The following is a 19,752-nucleotide window of genomic DNA, read 5'->3' on the forward strand; positions in this document are numbered from 1 at the left end:
AATCTATATTCCCTACTGGCCTACCACATGTACACACACACACAGAGATATTCTAAGGTTAGTTTTTTGTAAGGTGTGGCTCAGAATAAAGGCTGTTAAGATCGTTTTTAGCTTGAAATATGAAGATGGATCAGAAGCAGTGGTCCAAGACTCCTAAAGCTTGCAGCTTTAGAGAGGATTAGGAGTCTTGGACCACTGCTTCTGATCCATTTTCATATTTCAAGCTAAAAATTATCTTAACAGCCTTTATTCTGATCCACACCTTATTGTGACTACTATTGGATTCGAGCGAATCTTTACAATTGTAAGGAACCTAAGTAAACGGATATTCATTGACCGATTAATTTCCTATAAACAGATTATTGATTCGTAACCCCTGATGAAGTCGAAATGACTGATGCTCATTCTACAAATGTATGAAATCTTGAAATATTGGACTACTATCTGCTGCAAAGAAATTGTGTACATTTCATACAAGAAAATTTTATTAAAAAATTGTTTTTCTATTCAGCGAATTGTTGCATTGTATGCTGGTGGTGGCACAATTATAGGCGCACCCTATATACTTCTTTCTTTGTCTATCCCTTCCCCCACTAAAGGTGGGGACTTATAGAGGTGCTGCCCGAATTGACATATAGTGCAGGGAAAGGGTTAATTTTGTTTATGTATATATATATATATATATATATATATATATATATATATATATATATATATATATATATATAAAATGCCCCTGCGGCAAACTGTATGTGGGGAAAACAATCCGTACGTTCAAGGAACGTTTTGCCCTGCACAGATCAAACATCAGAAAAGCCTTAGAACAGGGGTGTCAAACACAAGGCCCGCGGGCCAAATCCGGCCGGCCAGACCTCTTCATGTGGCCCGCGCAGCCGCCGCCAGCCTTCACCTTTTATTCTCTATTTTTTTTTTTAACAAGAAAGCCGCCTCTTCAGCGCATGCGCGGCAGCCTACAAGCCAGAGAACGTCTGCCCTTTAGCGCAGTGCCGCCGGTCATCAACCCCTCCTCCACTCCCACCTGCTGTATAGGAGCCAGAGAGAGGAAAGAGCAGGTCCGTCGTGGTGAATGGTGCTGCTGCTGTGCGCTCCAGGTCACTTACTGCTGAGTGTGCACTGCACAGTGACCGGGAGCACGCTGCCCCCCCACTCCTGGAGTGAGGAGCGCTACTCACAGGAGAGTGTGTGAGAGCGCAGCTGTGTCCTTGGTGGTGGAGCAGCTCAGACTGGAGTGGACACATCAGAGCGGGTAAGTGTCAAACTCTCTGCCTATGTGTGTGTGTGTGCACTGGCACATTGCAGCCCATCATTAATTGCTGTGTCCCATGATAATAAGCAGGACATATGCCCTAAGACTGAGTGCTGCCCCCCCGTGCAGGCAGCGTGTGCCCTAATGCACTGCAGTTCACAGCAATAGCAGGAGGGAAATGCTACTGCTGAGTATACAATAATTGAATGCAGTGACAATAATTTATGATAATAAAGAGTGGACACATAGTCCTACAGATACAACCGGCCCTTTGAGGGTGACCAAACTGCTGATGCGGCCCCCGATGAATTTGAGTTTGACACCCCTGCCTTAGAAGGTACTGCCAATGACCAGCCAGTGGCCAGACACTGCAGGGAGTTCAATCATTCCATTGCTTCCCTTAGATGTAAGATCATAGATTGGATACCACCCTCTGTAAGGGGAGGTGATCGCAATAAAATATTGCTACAACGCGAAGCCCAATGGATAGACAGGCTCCAAACTGTCCACCCTGGGGGGATGAATGAGCTCTTGTCTCTTAGATGTTTTTTGTAACATTGTGAGCCTATTACCATATGTATCAATTTTTCTTCATGTACGCATTCTGCTTTACTGTTGTTGATTGCCAAATCTAATTATTTATTCTTTTCATATATTGATACAATGCAAATGTGACATGAAGCAACTTCTTATAGTGTGTATTTGTTCTGTTTCAAAGTGGTTTCTATAGCAACTGATTTAGGCATCCAGACGCCCCCGGGGCAGTCTGCTGACTGACAGAAGCGTGCAGCACTGTTATGACGTCAGCGGGACAACCGCCGTGAGCGGCGTGGACGCACGTGGGAGGTGACTGTGTGTCGGGTAAGCTACTTAATGTGTGATTTTCTTTTGTACACTGTATGTCCTGACGAAAGAGGCAATAAATCGCCTCAGAAACGTTGACCACACCGGCCATGGTGTAGTGTCTTTATTTCACTGGTTGTGAGTCTCCTGAGTGCCGGCCTGGTCATATTCCATGACCCATTGTCACTATATATATATATCTCTTATATATTTGGCTACATCTGTCACTCAAAGTGTGTCTGGAGCTATAACGCTGGGTGGAGCCTCTGACTCACATGACTGACTCACATGACAGAGAACCAGCCCAGTGAGCCCACAGACAGTGCCAGACACCCTCTGCCTTTCCATGTTACACAGCAAAGACACAGCTACTCACCAGACACACCAGGTGAGCGCCCCACACCTCCATACCTCCCAACATGACCCTCTCCAGGAGGGACAGAATGCTCTGTTTGTGGACTTCCATCTTAATTTATGATTGTCATCACCTGTCATTTTAAACAGGGTAATTGATAAGAAAGGTGTTTAAGCACAGGTGATGTTAATCCATAAATTAAGAAGAAAGTCCAGAAACAGAGCAATGTGTCCCTCCTGGAGAGGGTCATGTTGGGTATGCACCTCCCTCCCCCCCCCCCATTCACGGCATCCCCACGATTAAATGGCACATGCAAAACACTGACATGGCTATGGTCGACAATGAAAAAGGTTGACAAGATTTATTTTTCACTTTTTCAATGTTTTCATATTCATTCTCATGTGTCGACATGGACACCAATGAAGTGCCACACTTATGTCAACATTTACATGTGTTGACCTTTCTGTGTTAATTTTTTCTTGTGGCGATTCGCGGCACCCCCCGCGACCCCCCTCCCGCGATTTGCAGCACACCCCCCCGCAATTCGCGGCACCCCAGGTGACTCCCGTGATTCGCGGCCCCACCCCGTGACACCCCCCCTCCTGCGATTCGCCGCACCCCGCGACCCCCCCTCCCACGATTCGCGCCAACCCCCCAGGCCCCCCCTCCCGCGGTTCACGGTGCCCCCCATGACCCCCCCTACCGCGATTCCCCACCCCTGACCCCCCCTCCTGTCATTGCGGCAACCCCCTGCCCCCCACCCTCCCATGATTCACTGCAACCCCCCGCCCCCCCCCATCCCACGATTTGCGGCACCCGACCTCCCCTCCCGCAATTCACGGCATCCACCCACGACCCCTCCTCCCGTGATTCGCAGACACCCCTCACCTCCTCCCTCCCCCCCACCCCCGCGTGCGATTCACGGCATCCCCAGGATTAAATGGCACATGCAAAACACTGGCACGGCTATGGTCGACAATGAAAAAGGTTGACATGAGTTTTTGAAGATTTATTTTTCTTTTTTTGAATGTTTTCATATTCATTCTCATGTGTCAACATGGACACCGATGAACTGCCACACTTATGTCAACATTTACATGTGTTGAACTTTCTGTGTTGATTTTTTCTTGTAGCAATTTTTTTCCAGTGACAACTATGAACTATGTGCACGTCAACCTACACATCATCAACCAATTCTTTGTATAATATATAACACCTGTTTACTGTAGGTGTTTTAAGTCAGACCTTTTTCTGCTACTATTACTGTTTATGTAAATGCATTCTGAATGACAGCAACATCCTACCATCCTTCTACAAGAATATATAACCAACTAGGTGATTCATCGCGCCCCGTGCCCCCCCCCCCCGCAATTCACTGACCCCCCGCGCACCCCCCCCTCCCACGATTCGCAACCCCCCCTCGCGCAATTCACGCCCCCTCCCACGCTTTGCGGACCCCCGCCCTCTCCCGCGATTCGCCGACACCTGCGCCCCCTCCCTCCCTTGATTCACGGCACCCCCCGCGCCCCTCCCGCAATTCACGGCACCCCTAAGCCCCTCTTTAGTCCCCCGTATACTCACACACCCCTATCACTACCCAGCTTCCTGCTCTCCTGAACCGTAACTTCCACCACTGGGGAGTCGCTGACGCTGTTTTGCCCACATGCCCCTATCATGCCTCATAGCCCAGCCTCCTGCTCACATGCACCCGAACTCCCACCCAGTAGGAGGAGACACTGACTAAGGGCCACCATCCTGTACTCCTGTACTGCCACGCTGGACCCTCACCCACTGGCAGAAGCTGCACAGTATCTCCCACCCTCCTCTTTAGTCCACCTTATGCCCACACACCCCTATCACTACCCAGCCTCCTGTTTTCCTGTGTCGTGACCTCCGCCAGTGGGGAGCCGCTGACTCAGAAACACCCTACTATACTATTGCACACACACACCTAAACAACATGCACACACAGCCCCCCCCCCACACCCACAAATGTCACTGTACCATCCACACTATCAATGTACATCTTACTCTGTAACCACTTTTTAATTAAACAAAACAATACAATACACACCCCCTTCCACATCATATGCTCTATATTTAAAATATTTCACCTATAACTCAAGTTGCAATACAGGCCATCTTTCATACAATTCTAACCATCTTTCTCATATACAAATGTTCACAAATTAAGGGGGCGCAGCCCCTTACGATGGTCTGAAGAGCGCCCGAAGGGCGCGATGAATCACCTAGTATATATATATATATATATATATATAAAAGTAGCTTTGGATCCACAACTGTGGAATCACGAGGCGGCACTCTCCGGATTTGGTGCAAAATCAATTATATTCAAAGCATAACAGGTAAAACGTGCAGAAAATCAGGTCATAGGTGTCAACAGTTTCGGGGAGTGATCCCCTTCCTCAGGACGACCAACAGGGTAGTGGGGGTGCAGGACAACAAAAACAAGAACAATATCTGTGCAGTAAGACAGTGTTTAAATACCTGGTGTCTGGTAATGAGCCGCTGCGGGGGAGGACGGTACTTCCGTTGGCGTCCCGGAACTATCTGTGCTGCTGCGTCTTATGGTTGTCAAGGAGACGTCTCGGGACGTTTTCCCTGCTGTAAGGACGCACGAGCCAGCGTCTCCTGTTGCCATGACAGCAGCCGCTGTCAGAGTAGTGCGGTGTCAGCCGTTGGGTTCCGTCTGAAAAAATAGGCAGACGGGATGTGTGAATAATTTATAAATAAGTGAGGTATGCTGTGCGGCGTGCTAGCCATGTGTAAAATAAGTTAAAAAACGGGTAATTTAAAAACATGCGCTGCGTGGGCAATGTGTGTATGTGCTATATGTGAGAATAAGATTTATTAAAATGTGATGATAGAAGCCGATAGGTAAGCAACCTTGCTCATATCGCAAGGGTGTGGGGGCGGCCGTAGCCACAATTTAAGGTTAACCAACTTATGGAGCGCTAATTGCAGTATGCCTCGTTTGCGCTCTGCCTTGGGTACTTAAAGTATTGAAAAGACTGGACGGTAGTCCAGTACTTATTAAAGGGATCAAGTGTCATGTAATTTCTACTAAAGATGCGTAATCTACTGCAATGTGGGGTGTGATTACACTATATATGGCAGTAGAACTGTAAAGAACGTTTCTTGCATAAAACAATAATAAGGAATAATAATATAAAGAATAATTGGAAAAAAGTAAATAAAATAATAATGAAAATAAACTAAAAGGAAAAACTAGATAAAAATGAATAAATAAATAAATAAACATAAATAATAAAAATAGAAATAAGAATAAAATTAAAAATAAAAATAAAAATAAAAATAAATAATAAATATAAAAATAAAATAAAGGATAAAAAATAAAAATAAACGATAAAAAGTAAATAATAGGAAAAAATAGGAAAATAATAATAAAAATAAATATAAAAGATAAAAAATAAAAAAATAAAAGATAAAAACTTGAAAGAAATGAAAAGAACATGAAAGAATGAAAAAAACGTGAAAAATACATAGAAAATGTAAAACATGGACACATGCAAGACCGGAATGGTAACCAGATAGATAAAAGAGATGATGTTCACAGGCAGATATTCCATGAAGTTTTTTCATTAAGACCTCTCGGTGATGTTGTATCGAGGGTGTGTATCCAGAATAGTTCTCTTTGGGCCAATATTTTTTGACGATTGCCTCCTCTTGGTAGCGGTGGAATGTGGTCAATAATTTGGTATTTTAATGAGGCTAACGGATGGTGAAATGCCTTAAAATGTTGAGCCACTGGCTGATCGATGTTTTTGCCTTCCAAACAGGTTTTGATAGCTGACCTGTGTAAGGCCATTCTTTCACGGAATTGCCTTATGGTTTGCCCCACATAGTATTTGCCACAGGGGCATATGATAATGTATACCACGAATGTACTGGTACAAGTGACTACATGATTGATACGGTATTTGTGATTCCTATGGGGATGTTGAAAATCTGAACCAGCAATTAGGAAACCACAGGTGGTGCAAGATGGACATTTGTAACAACCAGGTGCCTTAGTTCGAGTGCCCGAAGCGGGTTTCGGTGTGAGGTTGGTTTTAACTACCATATCTCGAATGTTTCTGCCGCGACGGTAGCTGGCCATAATGGAAGAATTGTGAAGGCAAGGTAATGCTTTTTCTGTAGACACTATGGGCCACAGTGCTTTTAAGGCTCTGGGGAGTGCCACACTCGTGGTATCAAAAGTGGTGACAAAAGGTACTCTATTGGTCTGTTTGGAGGTACTGGGGGTTAGAAGTTGTTGGCGTGGGATGACCATTACTTCACTTTTCGATTTGGATAATAGTGCTTGTTTATATCCTCGAGCGGAGAATTTTGACACTATGTCGTCCACAGCTGCCTCAACTTCTTGGGGATCGCTAGTGATCCTGGCCGCCCGTAGCATTTGGGACTTTGGTAAGCCATTCTTGAGCGCTGGTGCATGGCAGCTACTGTTGTGCAAAAGAGTATTGCGATCCGTTCTTTTTCGGAACAGTGTAGTTTTTATAGTGCCTTGATGGTTATGAATGGTTACGTCCAAATAATCAATGCGGTTGGCATCACACTGGTGTGTCAGTTTAATGGGACCAGGAAGGGCGTTGATGTTGTTGACTAGTGCATTGAGTTGACCTTCAGACCCAAACCAAAAGATTAGCAGGTCATCGATATATCGTACGAAAAAAGTGATGTTATTTGAAACAGAGGGATTGGAGAAGAAAAACAATTTTTCTTGTGCAAACATGTATATGTTTGCCAGCGAAGGGGCCACATTGGACCCCATCGCGCATCCCGTTAGTTGGAGGAAGTACTCTCCGTTATGTAAAAAATAATTTTTCGTTAACGTGAGTTCTAGGAGCTCGATGAACAAATCGATATCTAGGAGTTCAAAATTTTCGGATGTCAGAAAAGAACGCATGGTGGCGAGGCCCTCATTGTGTGGAATAACTGAGTATAAATTTTGTACATCCATAGTACACAAAAGAGTTCCAGTAGGGATCTGGCCATATGCTTGTAATTTCAGTAGTAATTGGGTGGTGTCCTTTAAGATGTATTGTTGTTTAGTGATGAGCGGTTGGATCAGGGAGTCCAGAAATTGGGCTATTGGTTGAAATAAAGATCCTCTTGCTGAGATAATGGGTCGGATGGGGGGGTCAAATTCGTTTTTATGAATTTTTGGTATTGAGTAAATAACTGGGACAATTGGATGTGATGTTTTTAAAGTCGCCCAGACTTTTTTACTGAAATGTCCATCTTTGAATGCCTTGTCCAACATTGAGTCCAGCTGTTTTTTGTATATTACTGTAGGATTAGATGGTAGCTTGCAGTATGTAGAGGTGTCCGATAGCAGGGTGTCCAGTTTTTGTGTGTACTGAATCGTGTCTTGTAGTACGATTCCTCCGCCTTTATCTGCTGGACGTATGGTAAGCTCGGGTTTGAGAGACAGTGTCTTTAAGGCTGCTGATTCCTCTTGTGATAGATTGTGATGAATTCTATGAGGGACCGCATTCATCTTTACTACAGCATCATCCAATAGTCGGGAAAAGGTGCGAGTGGAGTGATTTTGTGTTGGTGGGTCAAAGGTGGACTTAGAATGTTTGTTCAAAAACGGCTGATGTTTATCGATGGTGGGAGTAGGGCTATATTGGAAGAATTCTTTTATACGTAGATTTCTATTGAAGCGATGTACATCCACTTTCCAATCAAAATCTTTGTGTTTATTAGTTTATTTTCCTATTTTTTCCTATTATTTACTTTTTATCGTTTATTTTTATTTTTTATCCTTTATTTTATTTTTATATTTATTATTTATTTTTATTTTTATTTTTATTTTTAATTTTATTCTTATTTCTATTTTTATTATTTATGTTTATTTATTTATTTATTCATTTTTATCTAGTTTTTCCTTTTAGTTTATTTTCATTATTATTTTATTTACTTTTTTCCAATTATTCTTTATATTATTATTCCTTATTATTGTTTTATGCAAGAAACGTTCTTTACAGTTCTACTGCCATATATAGTGTAATCACACCCCACATTGCAGTAGATTACGCATCTTTAGTAGAAATTACATGACACTTGATCCCTTTAATAAGTACTGGACTACCGTCCAGTCTTTTCAATACTTTAAGTACCCAAGGCAGAGCGCAAACGAGGCATACTGCAATTAGCGCTCCATAAGTTGGTTAACCTTAAATTGTGGCTACGGCCGCCCCCACACCCTTGCGATATGAGCAAGGTTGCTTACCTATCGGCTTCTATCATCACATTTTAATAAATCTTATTCTCACATATAGCACATACACACATTGCCCACGCAGCGCATGTTTTTAAATTACCCGTTTTTTAACTTATTTTACACATGGCTAGCACGCCGCACAGCATACCTCACTTATTTATAAATTATTCACACATCCCGTCTGCCTATTTTTTCAGACGGAACCCAACGGCTGACACCGCACTACTCTGACAGCGGCTGCTGTCATGGCAACAGGAGACGCTGGCTCGTGCGTCCTTACAGCAGGGAAAACGTCCCGAGACGTCTCCTTGACAACCATAAGCACAGATAGTTCCGGGACGCCAACGGAAGTACCGTCCTCCCCCGCAGCGGCTCATTACCAGACACCAGGTATTTAAACACTGTCTTACTGCACAGATATTGTTCTTGTTTTTGTTGTCCTGCACCCCCACTACCCTGTTGGTCGTCCTGAGGAAGGGGATCACTCCCCGAAACTGTTGACACCTATGACCTGATTTTCTGCACGTTTTACCTGTTATGCTTTGAATATAATTGATTTTGCACCAAATCCGGAGAGTGCCGCCTCGTGATTCCACAGTTGTGGATCCAAAGCTACTTTTATATCTACTCAGGAAGGCAACCCGGTGGTTGTTTTATTTCGTCCAGAGTGCCAGACCATTCGACTTCTATATATATATATATATATATATATATATATATATATATATATATATGCATATATACACACAATACAAATTCCCTGAGTAGGGAATAAAGGAGCACTCTCCAAATTGTAAAAAAAAAAAATTGTATTTATTCAAAAGAAGACAAGAAAAAACATACCAAGTGATGCTTCAAAAAAGAGACCAAAATAATACCGGTACCTCCTCCAACATTTCGATCCCGCTCGGTGGATCTTTATCAAGGAGAATTTCAGCAAAGTCCGGGTATCTGGCAGCAGTTGCAGATAAACCTCTAAACTGGTGGCCTCTATTTGACTTGTTCTTGACCGTGACTGTGAGGTTAGCAGGCTGACCGTAAGACTGTAATTATGATATTTTATTATTTGTAGTGAAAAATGTACACTTTAGTCAGTCTGTACCCTGTAGTCTCTATGTATGTCTATATACCCCCTATATGTGTGTGTAGTTCCAGATCATATATTATTAGGCGGTATAATCCCACCAGAAATGTAATGTCTATATTTCCCAGGACTTTATTCATGTAAGCATTGTGTACCATTGATACCATTGGCAATCTCCACAGGGGGTGATCGAATCCCCCTACTATCAACAGGAAGGTTGTCCACAGGGGGTGATCAGCCCATAATGTAATCAGCCGATTATTGTTCCTGCTGTTTACATGATGGGGATAGCTGAAGGACAATCACCACAGGGGGTGATCAAATTCCCCTGCTATCAACAGGAAGGTTGTCCACAGGGGGTGACCACCACATAATGTAATCAGCCGATTATTGTTCGTTGTGTTGACACTGCTCTGCATATCCTGGCCACTTCCAGACTTACTGGAACCGACCCAACAGGGGGGCTGCAGCAGATGGCCAGCTGGATATTACCTGGGGGGATGTGTCTGACTCTTGAATCCACCAATCAAGATCCACTGCCAGCCCACTGTCAGTTTAAGCCCCGTGGGAAATTGGAAGTTTTTAAAATGACTGGCACACAAGCCAGGAGGGAGAATTGATGGACTGTCCTGGACTAAGAGGTTATGCTCTGTCTAGGTATCGTGTGGACTTTTCTGCTATTACAGCTGTGTGGATAAGTGATAGTTTGCCCTTTGGAACTGATCTGGGACTGTGACTATACAAGGACTGTCTGTTTGGGCCTGCTACCTGAATATCTTTCTACTCTGCAATTTACCTTTGCCACTGTTTATTGTCTATTTGTGCGTGCTGTGGAAAATAAACCGTTCTTCTGGTTTCATCTGCTCGGTGTCTGAGTGATTGAAGAACTCGTATCTTCACATTTGGCGGCAGCGACAGTGGGATCATTCAGACACCAACCATCGAGCACAGAAAGCACAGAGAACAGAGGATCAGACCATATGTAAGGAAACGGAAAATGCAATAAGGTGATGTTCAGCAAGTGAGCAGGTGTCAGTCCTGTGAAAGGGAAAATGTTTCCAAGGGAAGGAGCAGAGGAGCTCAGGGATGGAGGTTCTTCAGTGTATCGGCAGGCTGGGAAGCCGGATCTGTTATTTATTGTCAGAAAGATGCATTATATCTGGGAGTACAGGCAAGAAGCTCAGCAGATGGTCAGCGGGTGGAGAGTATCCAGCATACAGGACAAGTTGTGTTACCTGGGGGATGCATTCCTGCACTGTAAAGGTGAGGCCACCTCGTGGAATCTGCTGGGAGAGCCAGAGTTTGTAGAATTTACAGAGGAAGTGATTGCTACAGTTACCCAGATGCTACAAAAAGGACAATATTCTGAGGCTGAAGGACAAGTCCAGAATAAATTGATGCCCCAGATAGAACCAGAGGAAAGGTCTAGAAGGGGGCTACTGCAATCTGGGCAGACAACCGAGGGGTCTGCCACAGAATTAATTGTTACCGCAAGAGAAGGGTCGTTGTCAGGGGGGCCCCTAACTGCCCTTGAAGAAATGAGTATGGAGGAGCTGATAGCAGAATGTCAGCTGCGAGGTATACCAGTTCAATCCTGCACGCGCAGGGAAATCCTTCAGCAGATCCTTCACGATCAGGGAGATCCTACAAATGCCTTTGCTGATTATCGGGCATGTATCCTCCATTTCGGGGCACAGTTGAGTGTGTGGGAACAATTGCAGTGTCTGGAGGAGTGCTTCGTGGTGGCAGAGGAAGAGGCGATTGATCGGGGGCTCCTGGATACCCCAGCATGGCAAGATCAGTGTCGCAGGGGGCGTGATGAAATGCACCGTTTGCACCTGCTTCTCCCCCATCCGAGGGAGGAAGCTGCTCAGTGTTCTATACAGGGGGAGGTTATCCCCAAAGTGAAGGAGGTTATTCAGGAGGAGCTGCACTACAGCTTCCCTTTTGCTGAGATGGAAGATGAAGAGCTATTATCCTGCTGCCAGGGGATCTATGAGGACTGCGTCCAAGAAGAGATCGCCGTGGTTAGAGGAGTGTTCGACAACATCCAGGCCACAAGCATACCAGTCGCAGATGATGTCGTGCTTCAGGCTGCCCAGCATATTCAGCTGGGGAAGGAGGTTATCCTGGAGACTGAGGACTGCGCAGAGGAAGCGGCAGGTGAGACCCAGGCTTTTGAGGGGGTAGTACTGGCCGTGGACCAGCTTGCCCTGCAGCCACCAGCGGAATTGTTCCTGATGGAGGGTCCCTCCTCAGCCCTGGACATTGAGACCAAATGCTGGGCTGAAATTTGCCATGCCCCTAGTTTGGGTTTGGGGGAGGAAGGACATGACGGGGTGGTGGAAGTGCCAGGGCCAGAGCCCCTATATTGGCCTGCTGTTTGGCCCCTGTTCCTTGGGCAAGAGGGGGAGGTGGAAAGTGGTCCCTGCCCCATTGTGCCCGAGGCAAAAGTATTAGTAGGTTACAATGTTGCAGAGGGGGGGTACCCAGAATCCGAAGAAGAGGAATCGCTACATCCCTTGTTAGTTCCAATGTATGACTTAGACTGTAATCATGCCCTGGCTGGTTCTGCAAACCAGCCGCCTTTTACAAGATGGGTTTGGTATGATGTCACCCTGTGGGACTCCGGTGGTACATCCCAACCCCAGATTCTCGGCTCTGCATCCCGCTATTCCAGGTTGTTATTGGTTCCTGAGCAACTGGGCACAGTGACTAAAGATGTAGGGGGAGGAGTGTGAGGTTAGCAGGCTGACCGTAAGACTGTAATTATGATATTTTATTATTTGTAGTGAAAAATGTACACTTTAGTCAGTCTGTACCCTGTAGTCTCTATGTATGTCTATATACCCCCTATATGTGTGTGTAGTTCCAGATCATATATTATTAGGCGGTATAATCCCACCAGAAATGTAATGTCTGTATTTCCCAGGACTTTATTCATGTAAGCATTGTGTACCATTGATACCATTGGCAATCTCCACAGGGGGTGATCGAATCCCCCTACTATCAACAGGAAGGTTGTCCACAGGGGGTGATCAGCCCATAATGTAATCAGCCGATTATTGTTCCTGCTGTTTACATGAGGGGGATAGCTGAAGGACAATCACCACAGGGGGTGATCAAATTCCCCTGCTATCAACAGGAAGGTTGTCCACAGGGGGTGACCACCACATAATGTAATCACCCGATTATTGTTCGTTTTGTTGACACTGCTCTGCATATCCTGGCCACTTCCAGACTTACTGGAACCGACCCAACAGGGGGGCTGCAGCAGATGGCCAGCTGGATATTACCTGGGGGGATGTGTCTGACTCTTGAATCCACCAATCAAGATCCACTGCCAGCCCACTGTCAGTTTAAGCCCCGTGGGAAATTGGAAGTTTTTAAAATGACTGGCACACAAGCCAGGAGGGAGAATTGATGGACTGTCCTGGACTAAGAGGTTATGCTCTGTCTAGGTATCGTGTGGACTTTTCTGCTATTACAGCTGTGTGGATAAGTGATAGTTTGCCCTTTGGAACTGATCTGGGACTGTGACTATACAAGGACTGTCTGTTTGGGCCTGCTACCTGAATATCTTTCTACTCTGCAATTTACCTTTGCCACTGTTTATTGTCTATTTGTGCGTGCTGTGGAAAATAAACCGTTCTTCTGGTTTCATCTGCTCGGTGTCTGAGTGATTGAAGAACTCGTATCTTCACAGTGACTTTGCTGAAATTCTCCTTGATAAAGATCCCCCGAACGGGATCAAAACGTTGGAGGAGGTATCATTTTGGTCTCTTTTTTGAAACATCACTTGGTATGTTTTTTCTGGAAAAAAAACAAAGGTGGCACTCAGAGGAAATTCCTGTGAGTGCCGCCTTTATTCATTGCACATTATATATACAGTATATATATCTATATATATGTATATATATATATATAGCAAGCATTTGTGTCCCGGCACTCTGGTGTCCCCACGGACTCGCTGGCTCCGGTGCCCTCCAGTGGTATATTGGATATCCTATACAGATACTGCGGACAGGCGGCACTCGGAGACTGACTTAGTAAAGTGAAAAAACCTTTAATGGTGACATTAGAGGTTTTTTCACTTTACTAAGTCAGTCTCTGAGTGCCGCCTATCCAAAGTATCTATATATCTATATATCTATATATATAGATAGATATATATATATATATATATGTGTTGATTTATTGTTTTTCACAATAACTGACTATAATTTATAATTGAGCTGCTAATGTCATAATGTCAGCCAGCAAGTTCCAGTAGGTGCGGCTTGTATGATTGTACTGATAGCCTAAGCTAAAACACAGTCCTTTTTGAGACAGTCAACAGCTTGTGGCTGTGTAGGTGACTGTTACAGTTGACAATAACAACATCTAATGTTCTGGTCTGTTTGATTTATTATACCTAAGTGTAGCCTTTAGCTTATGGGTTTCCTTCAATTTGGAGTGAGCATTTTTCTTCATCTTGTGTCAGGTCCTGGCTTCAGGGAAGGGTAGTGATAGCTATTTAATTTGAATTCTTTAAGGCCTATGCACTAACGCTAATGGTATTTGTAAAGCACAAACATTCTAAAGAGAACATATGCCCTAAACATATTAATTAATAAATGAAGATATAATGCCTGCAACGTTTGTATTTTAAGCATATCTTTTAAAATGAGTATGAATTTTATACTGTACCTGCTGCAGTAACATCTGCAGTTTCATTCATTATGTGATACATAGCACCATTGGGAAAAGTATAATGGAAGTGCATTTAATTGGGGGATACAAAGTATATCAGTCATGTGACCATTCCTATTTCTTCATTTTGTTTCAATAGATGAAGTAAACTTGCTGATAATGTTATTTATTTAGGAACATTGCAAGAGTGTGTCAGAATATAGATTTGACCTGGCCAACCTCTAGCCCTCCAGCTGTAAAAGTTAAAGCATGCCCATGCACAGTATTGCTATTAGGGAATGCGAAAACTGTGGCAAGGCATCCTGGAACTTATAGTTTCACAGCAGTTGGAGAGCCACAGGTTGGTCAAGCCTGATAAAGATTGTTTCGTTCACCATGGTACTTTATGGTATTACCTGCATGACCTGCATGGGCAGCACGGACGGTGTAATGGTTAGCATTACTGCCTCACAGCACTGAGGTCATGGGTTCGATTCCTACCATGGCCTTAACTGTGCAGAGTTTGCATAGTCTCCCTGTACTTGTGTGGGTTTCCTCCGGGTGGTCCGGTTTCCTCCCACAATCCCAAAAATATACTGGTAGGTTAATTGGCTCCCAACTAAATTTACCCTGGAATGAATGTGTGTACATGTGGTAGGGAATATAGATTGTAAGCTCCACTGGGGCAGAGATTGATGTGAATGTTCAAATATTCTCTGTAAAGAGCTGCGGAATATGTGTGCACTATATAAATAACTGGTATTAAATAAATAAATAATAAATGCAATACAATGGATACCAGAATGTGTAAAGGGTAAGAGTATCCATTAACTGTAAATTGATGTAGCCTTTTTAATTTGTTCGGGTATTTTTTTATTTATTGGAATTTCCTAGATGGCCAAACTACAAAACACCTGAGCTAAAGGTTTTTGATGATCTGTTCAAATGCATTGGAAGTGTAGTGTATTGGATACATTTCACACAAGTTCACTAGCACATTGCCAATACAACTTGTCTCATCACTATTTCCTGGTTCCCGGTCAGTAACTCTGTCAGCTGACTTCCTTTGTCTGTCTCCGAGTGTATAAAGCTATCCTGTACAAACCATGCAGCACTATGCTCTCCTGTGGCCCTCAGCTTTCCATACACCAGTGTGCTCCTGCCTGCAATATAGTATATCAAGACCTGTTGGAAGGCTTTACTTTACTTGTGTATCGCATTCTGTACAAACATCCTGGAACTTTCTGCATCTACCAACCAGTGGATTTAGCAGTTCCCTGTGAGCAGTTTACATCAGTATATTCAATGCTATTATTCAGCAGGAACCAGCAGGAACTCAGTTCCTGAACCTCTAATTAAGTATGACATCATCAGGAGCTGAAAATGTACTTTCCATAAGATAAGTTTCATTTTAAAGTCACCTGTGAGTGCCTTTGTTTCTAAATACAATATACACCTCCCTCTCTCTCTCTCTCTCTCTCTCTCTCTCTCTATATATATATATATATATATATATATATATATATATATAATTTTTTTATTTTTTTATTTAAATGATCCACCCCCGGACCTGGAGTTCCTGGACCTATTTTTCCAGAACAAATAGTACTGAGTATATTCCTGAAAACAGCTACCATTGTCTGCTAATTCATTGCAAAGTTTTAGGTAAACTCCCGCTGGCAGGTTCATCTTCCATTAAAGATCATACCTACAGAGGCCACATATAATAGTGTATAACCCCCCCCCCCCCACCACCACCACCACCACCACCACCACCAGTTCTCACTAACAGTCTGATCTGGTTGGCTTGTTCGCTGCTTTGCGAACGAATGCCTGTCCCCGCTAGTCTGTTAATTTCCCCCGCAGCACTGTGTATGGATGTTTTGCATAAACATCCATTCGCAACCTTGCGAGGGGACCCAAAATCATTTGATGGTTGCCAACTATCGAATTATTTCTGTAGCTCTCGCTAATCTAAGTCACTCTTACTCTCTGGTGACTCCAATTAGCAGTGCCCGGCTCCGAGAACAGGGCAGGCAGCTGACATCGGGCCCCAGTTCGGCAGATGGCCGCCCCTGTTCGGCAGTGGCGCACCCAGCGTTTTCACATGTGAACACCCCCAGCCCACCATCTACACGACCCCCCCCCCCCCGCGCCACCCCCAGTGAATATCTGCACATAAGCGATTATGCGCATGCCGTCAACATCGGACCCCTTTGCAATTGCGATGGGGGGAAATCAACCAGAATCACCCCCTAACTTTGCCCAGTGGCCCCAGGGCCCCCACAATCCTTAATCCAACCCTGGTGGACAACACATGCCAAGGACCGCATCAATGGGATGCTCAGCAACAACCCAACATCAGATACATCCATATTTTATACTAGTTAATGTGGGCATCATTTGAACCCAGATTTAAGGTCACAAAGCTAACAGCAATGGGCTTTATTCCACTTCCTGTGCATTGTAGTATATGACTGTCAGTTATTAAAAGTGATGGTGAACCTTCTTATTAAGCCCAGATGAATGGCAGGTACACATGAGGTTATAGCGAGGTTACACGCCATTAGTATGCCGTGAGTCATATGTCAATGGCCTAAGCTGCCTGTCACCTGAATGCCGTCAGTGTCAATTAGGACACACCCTATAGCACATTATTACTGACAGGATACAGAGCTTTCTTTTGTTATAGAAAATATTGTGCTTTATTATTTTTGTGCATATCTATTCAGGGTAGGTGCTTATCCTTCATGTGTACATTTATGCAGGTTCCACAGAGTCTGTTATGATTAAAATATGAGGGTTGTCAAAGCAGATTATAAAGGGCCTGATTCAGACCTGCTTGCTAGGCAGCGTGTAATCGCTGCCTAGTGATCAGGTAAAAACCACCCCGCCGAATGCAACCACACACCCGCTTAAACAACCAATCGCATGTGGATGCACAGATGATAAATCCTTTAATGGTCGCTCACTATTGAATGATTTCTGCAGCCTTCACTCTGAAAAGTAAGTCTATACTATTCGCCGAACTCTGAGGATGCATGGGCACGCCTGTGTTCGCAGGGGTACGCCCAGCTTTTTCATGGACGCATTCACCATTTTTGTGGGCACATCCATAAAACACTGGGTGGCCCCGTGTGTCTGCCCCATGCCCACCCCCCTTCCTGGCCTCCATTGAGCATACGCCCCTGCGAGAGGGGAAATATTTGCGCATGCGTAAACCCTATTATTGGGACTGGGGCAAATTCAGACCTGAGCAATCAAATAATGAACTTTCATCACTACACTCTAGCACAGGGGTCTTAAACCTTTAAGACAGCCCGGGCCACACAAAAGACGCTACGCTCCCCTCCATAGACAGCACAGCAAAGCCAGCCCCCCTCTCCCCACCATAGATAGCCAACACAGCCACCCCCCTTTCCAAAGATGAACAGCACTGCCAGTCCCTCTCCTCCTCTACAGTCACCACAGCCAGATCCCCCCCCCCTCCATAGCCAGCACAGCCCCCCTCCCCTCCATACGTAGTCAGCATAGCATAGCCAGCCTTCTTCCTCCTCCTCCATAGATAGGCAGCATGCACAGACACCCCCCCCCCCCCCCCCATAGATAATCAGCACCGCACAGTCAGCCTCACCATAGTGAACAGCGCACAGCCAGCCCCCAAAGAGAACCTGGCTGCACAATGGCTCTGTCCCAGTGGCGGCTACTGATTCCACCGCAACGGGCCACAGGTTGACGTCCCCTGCTCTAGCAGATTGTGAGCTCTGACAACAACCACGGTCCAAGTTCGTGTTACTAGAGCAACACTTATTAATCCGCTTATGTATTTCATTGTCAGTATGGATCAACTTTATCAAGGATGGCAAATCCATGCACTGACTGCAAAAAAAATTACATAGAAAAACACAAGGGAGCCCAAAGCAGTGACATTGCTATGTTAAAAGCTGTAAGAAGAACTTGGAAAAAGGGAAATGTTTAGTCACAGACAAATGTGACGAACTGCTTCACTATCATTAATTTGATATGCAGCACTGCAGCTCCGACTCTATGGAACTCCCTTTCCCACACGGTATGAGAGGCCGCCAGTCTACAAGCCTTCAAAAACAGACTCTAGACTTTCCTGTTTAATCAAGCATTTACGTAATTCCCGAAATTATTATTGATGAAAAGCTTTTCTGTACTTCATTGTTCCTCTACTGTATTACATTTATTCTATCTGTTAAGCACCTTGAGTCCTAGTAGAGAAAGAGCGCTATATAAATAAAATTGCACTTGCACATCCGGAGTCTGAATCTGTATACAAAGTGCTTTGTTTCACGCCAAACCCTGTTGCGCACGGGACTTGGCAGCTGACTCCTTCAGAGCATATTATGAAGGCCATATTGCTCCACATGTTGTATTGAGCCTAGGAGGAAGATTCAGAATTGTTCGCACACGTCTGAATCCGCACAGGGACAATTATAAAAAAAGTGCAGTTGCGTATTGACTGCAATGTGCGTACCCGGCACCCAGCTACAAAAGGCTTCAGCAAGTATTGACATCGTGGGCATGAGGGGGTGGATCCTGGCTGTGACATGGGAGTGTCAACATAAACGTTGGGCGCATTGTACAAATCGCTGGGATTGTCAGGGAAAACACAGGCATGCTTATGCTTGTTATGGGAGGGAGTATGACATCAGCAGCAGGCCAGATGTGCCTGTTTTCAAATAAGCTATCAAGTTAGTCCTGGGCTATGTGATGGCTGCGAACAGCATGGACCAGAGAAGAAATCATTAGATGGTGAGTGAAAATTGAATGGTTTGGGCTATTATCACTTGGATGCAAATGGATGTGCATCCGTACACATCCATTCACAAGCTGGGAGAACCTATTTACAAGGCGGGATCTCGTGGGTGCTGGGTGGAGTCAAACAGGATTTCACGGCAGTCTAATTGGACTTGTGCAAACAGGTCTGAATCGGCTCCTAGGTGTATCAGGACACATCTGTAGCTGAGTTATAGTGACTACACGCTTTCATGTTTTATTAGTATTCTTTATGGGCCCAACTCAGTCGCTGTAGGAGGATTATATAAACAATTCTTGTGACCTTTTATACTAGGAAAAACTTTTACACTATTGATTTAAAGAATTTCATCAATGGAGCCCAGGGTAAACCTGTAATCATACACCTAGTGGTAAATGGACAGCAGAAATGAGATTGCCATGGCGTTCGCAATCCTGGTTAAATATTCTCCTGGGCAAATCAATTTTTGTTTCAT

At 44.5% G+C, this 19,752-nt stretch overlaps 1 protein-coding gene across 2 annotated transcripts in view; it reads left to right on the plus strand.

Moving 5' to 3' along the window:
• LOC146026457 (uncharacterized) overlaps positions 1–19,752 on the plus strand; it is a 396,721-nt gene that overhangs the window by 350,592 nt on the left and 26,377 nt on the right. The window contains exon 5 of one of the 2 annotated variants that reach the window (XR_014454461.1): positions 8,937–9,129. The exons of the other annotated variant lie outside the window; for it this stretch is intronic. The gene's annotated coding sequence lies outside the window, so the exon portion shown is untranslated. The remainder of the gene's footprint in view (positions 1–8,936; positions 9,130–19,752) is intronic. 2 annotated transcript variants of the gene reach the window in all.

The sequence above is a fragment of the Crinia signifera genome, chromosome 8 (genome assembly GCF_055691185.1).
Source record: "Crinia signifera chromosome 8, ASM5569118v1, whole genome shotgun sequence".
Taxonomy (NCBI): domain Eukaryota; kingdom Metazoa; phylum Chordata; class Amphibia; order Anura; family Myobatrachidae; genus Crinia; species Crinia signifera.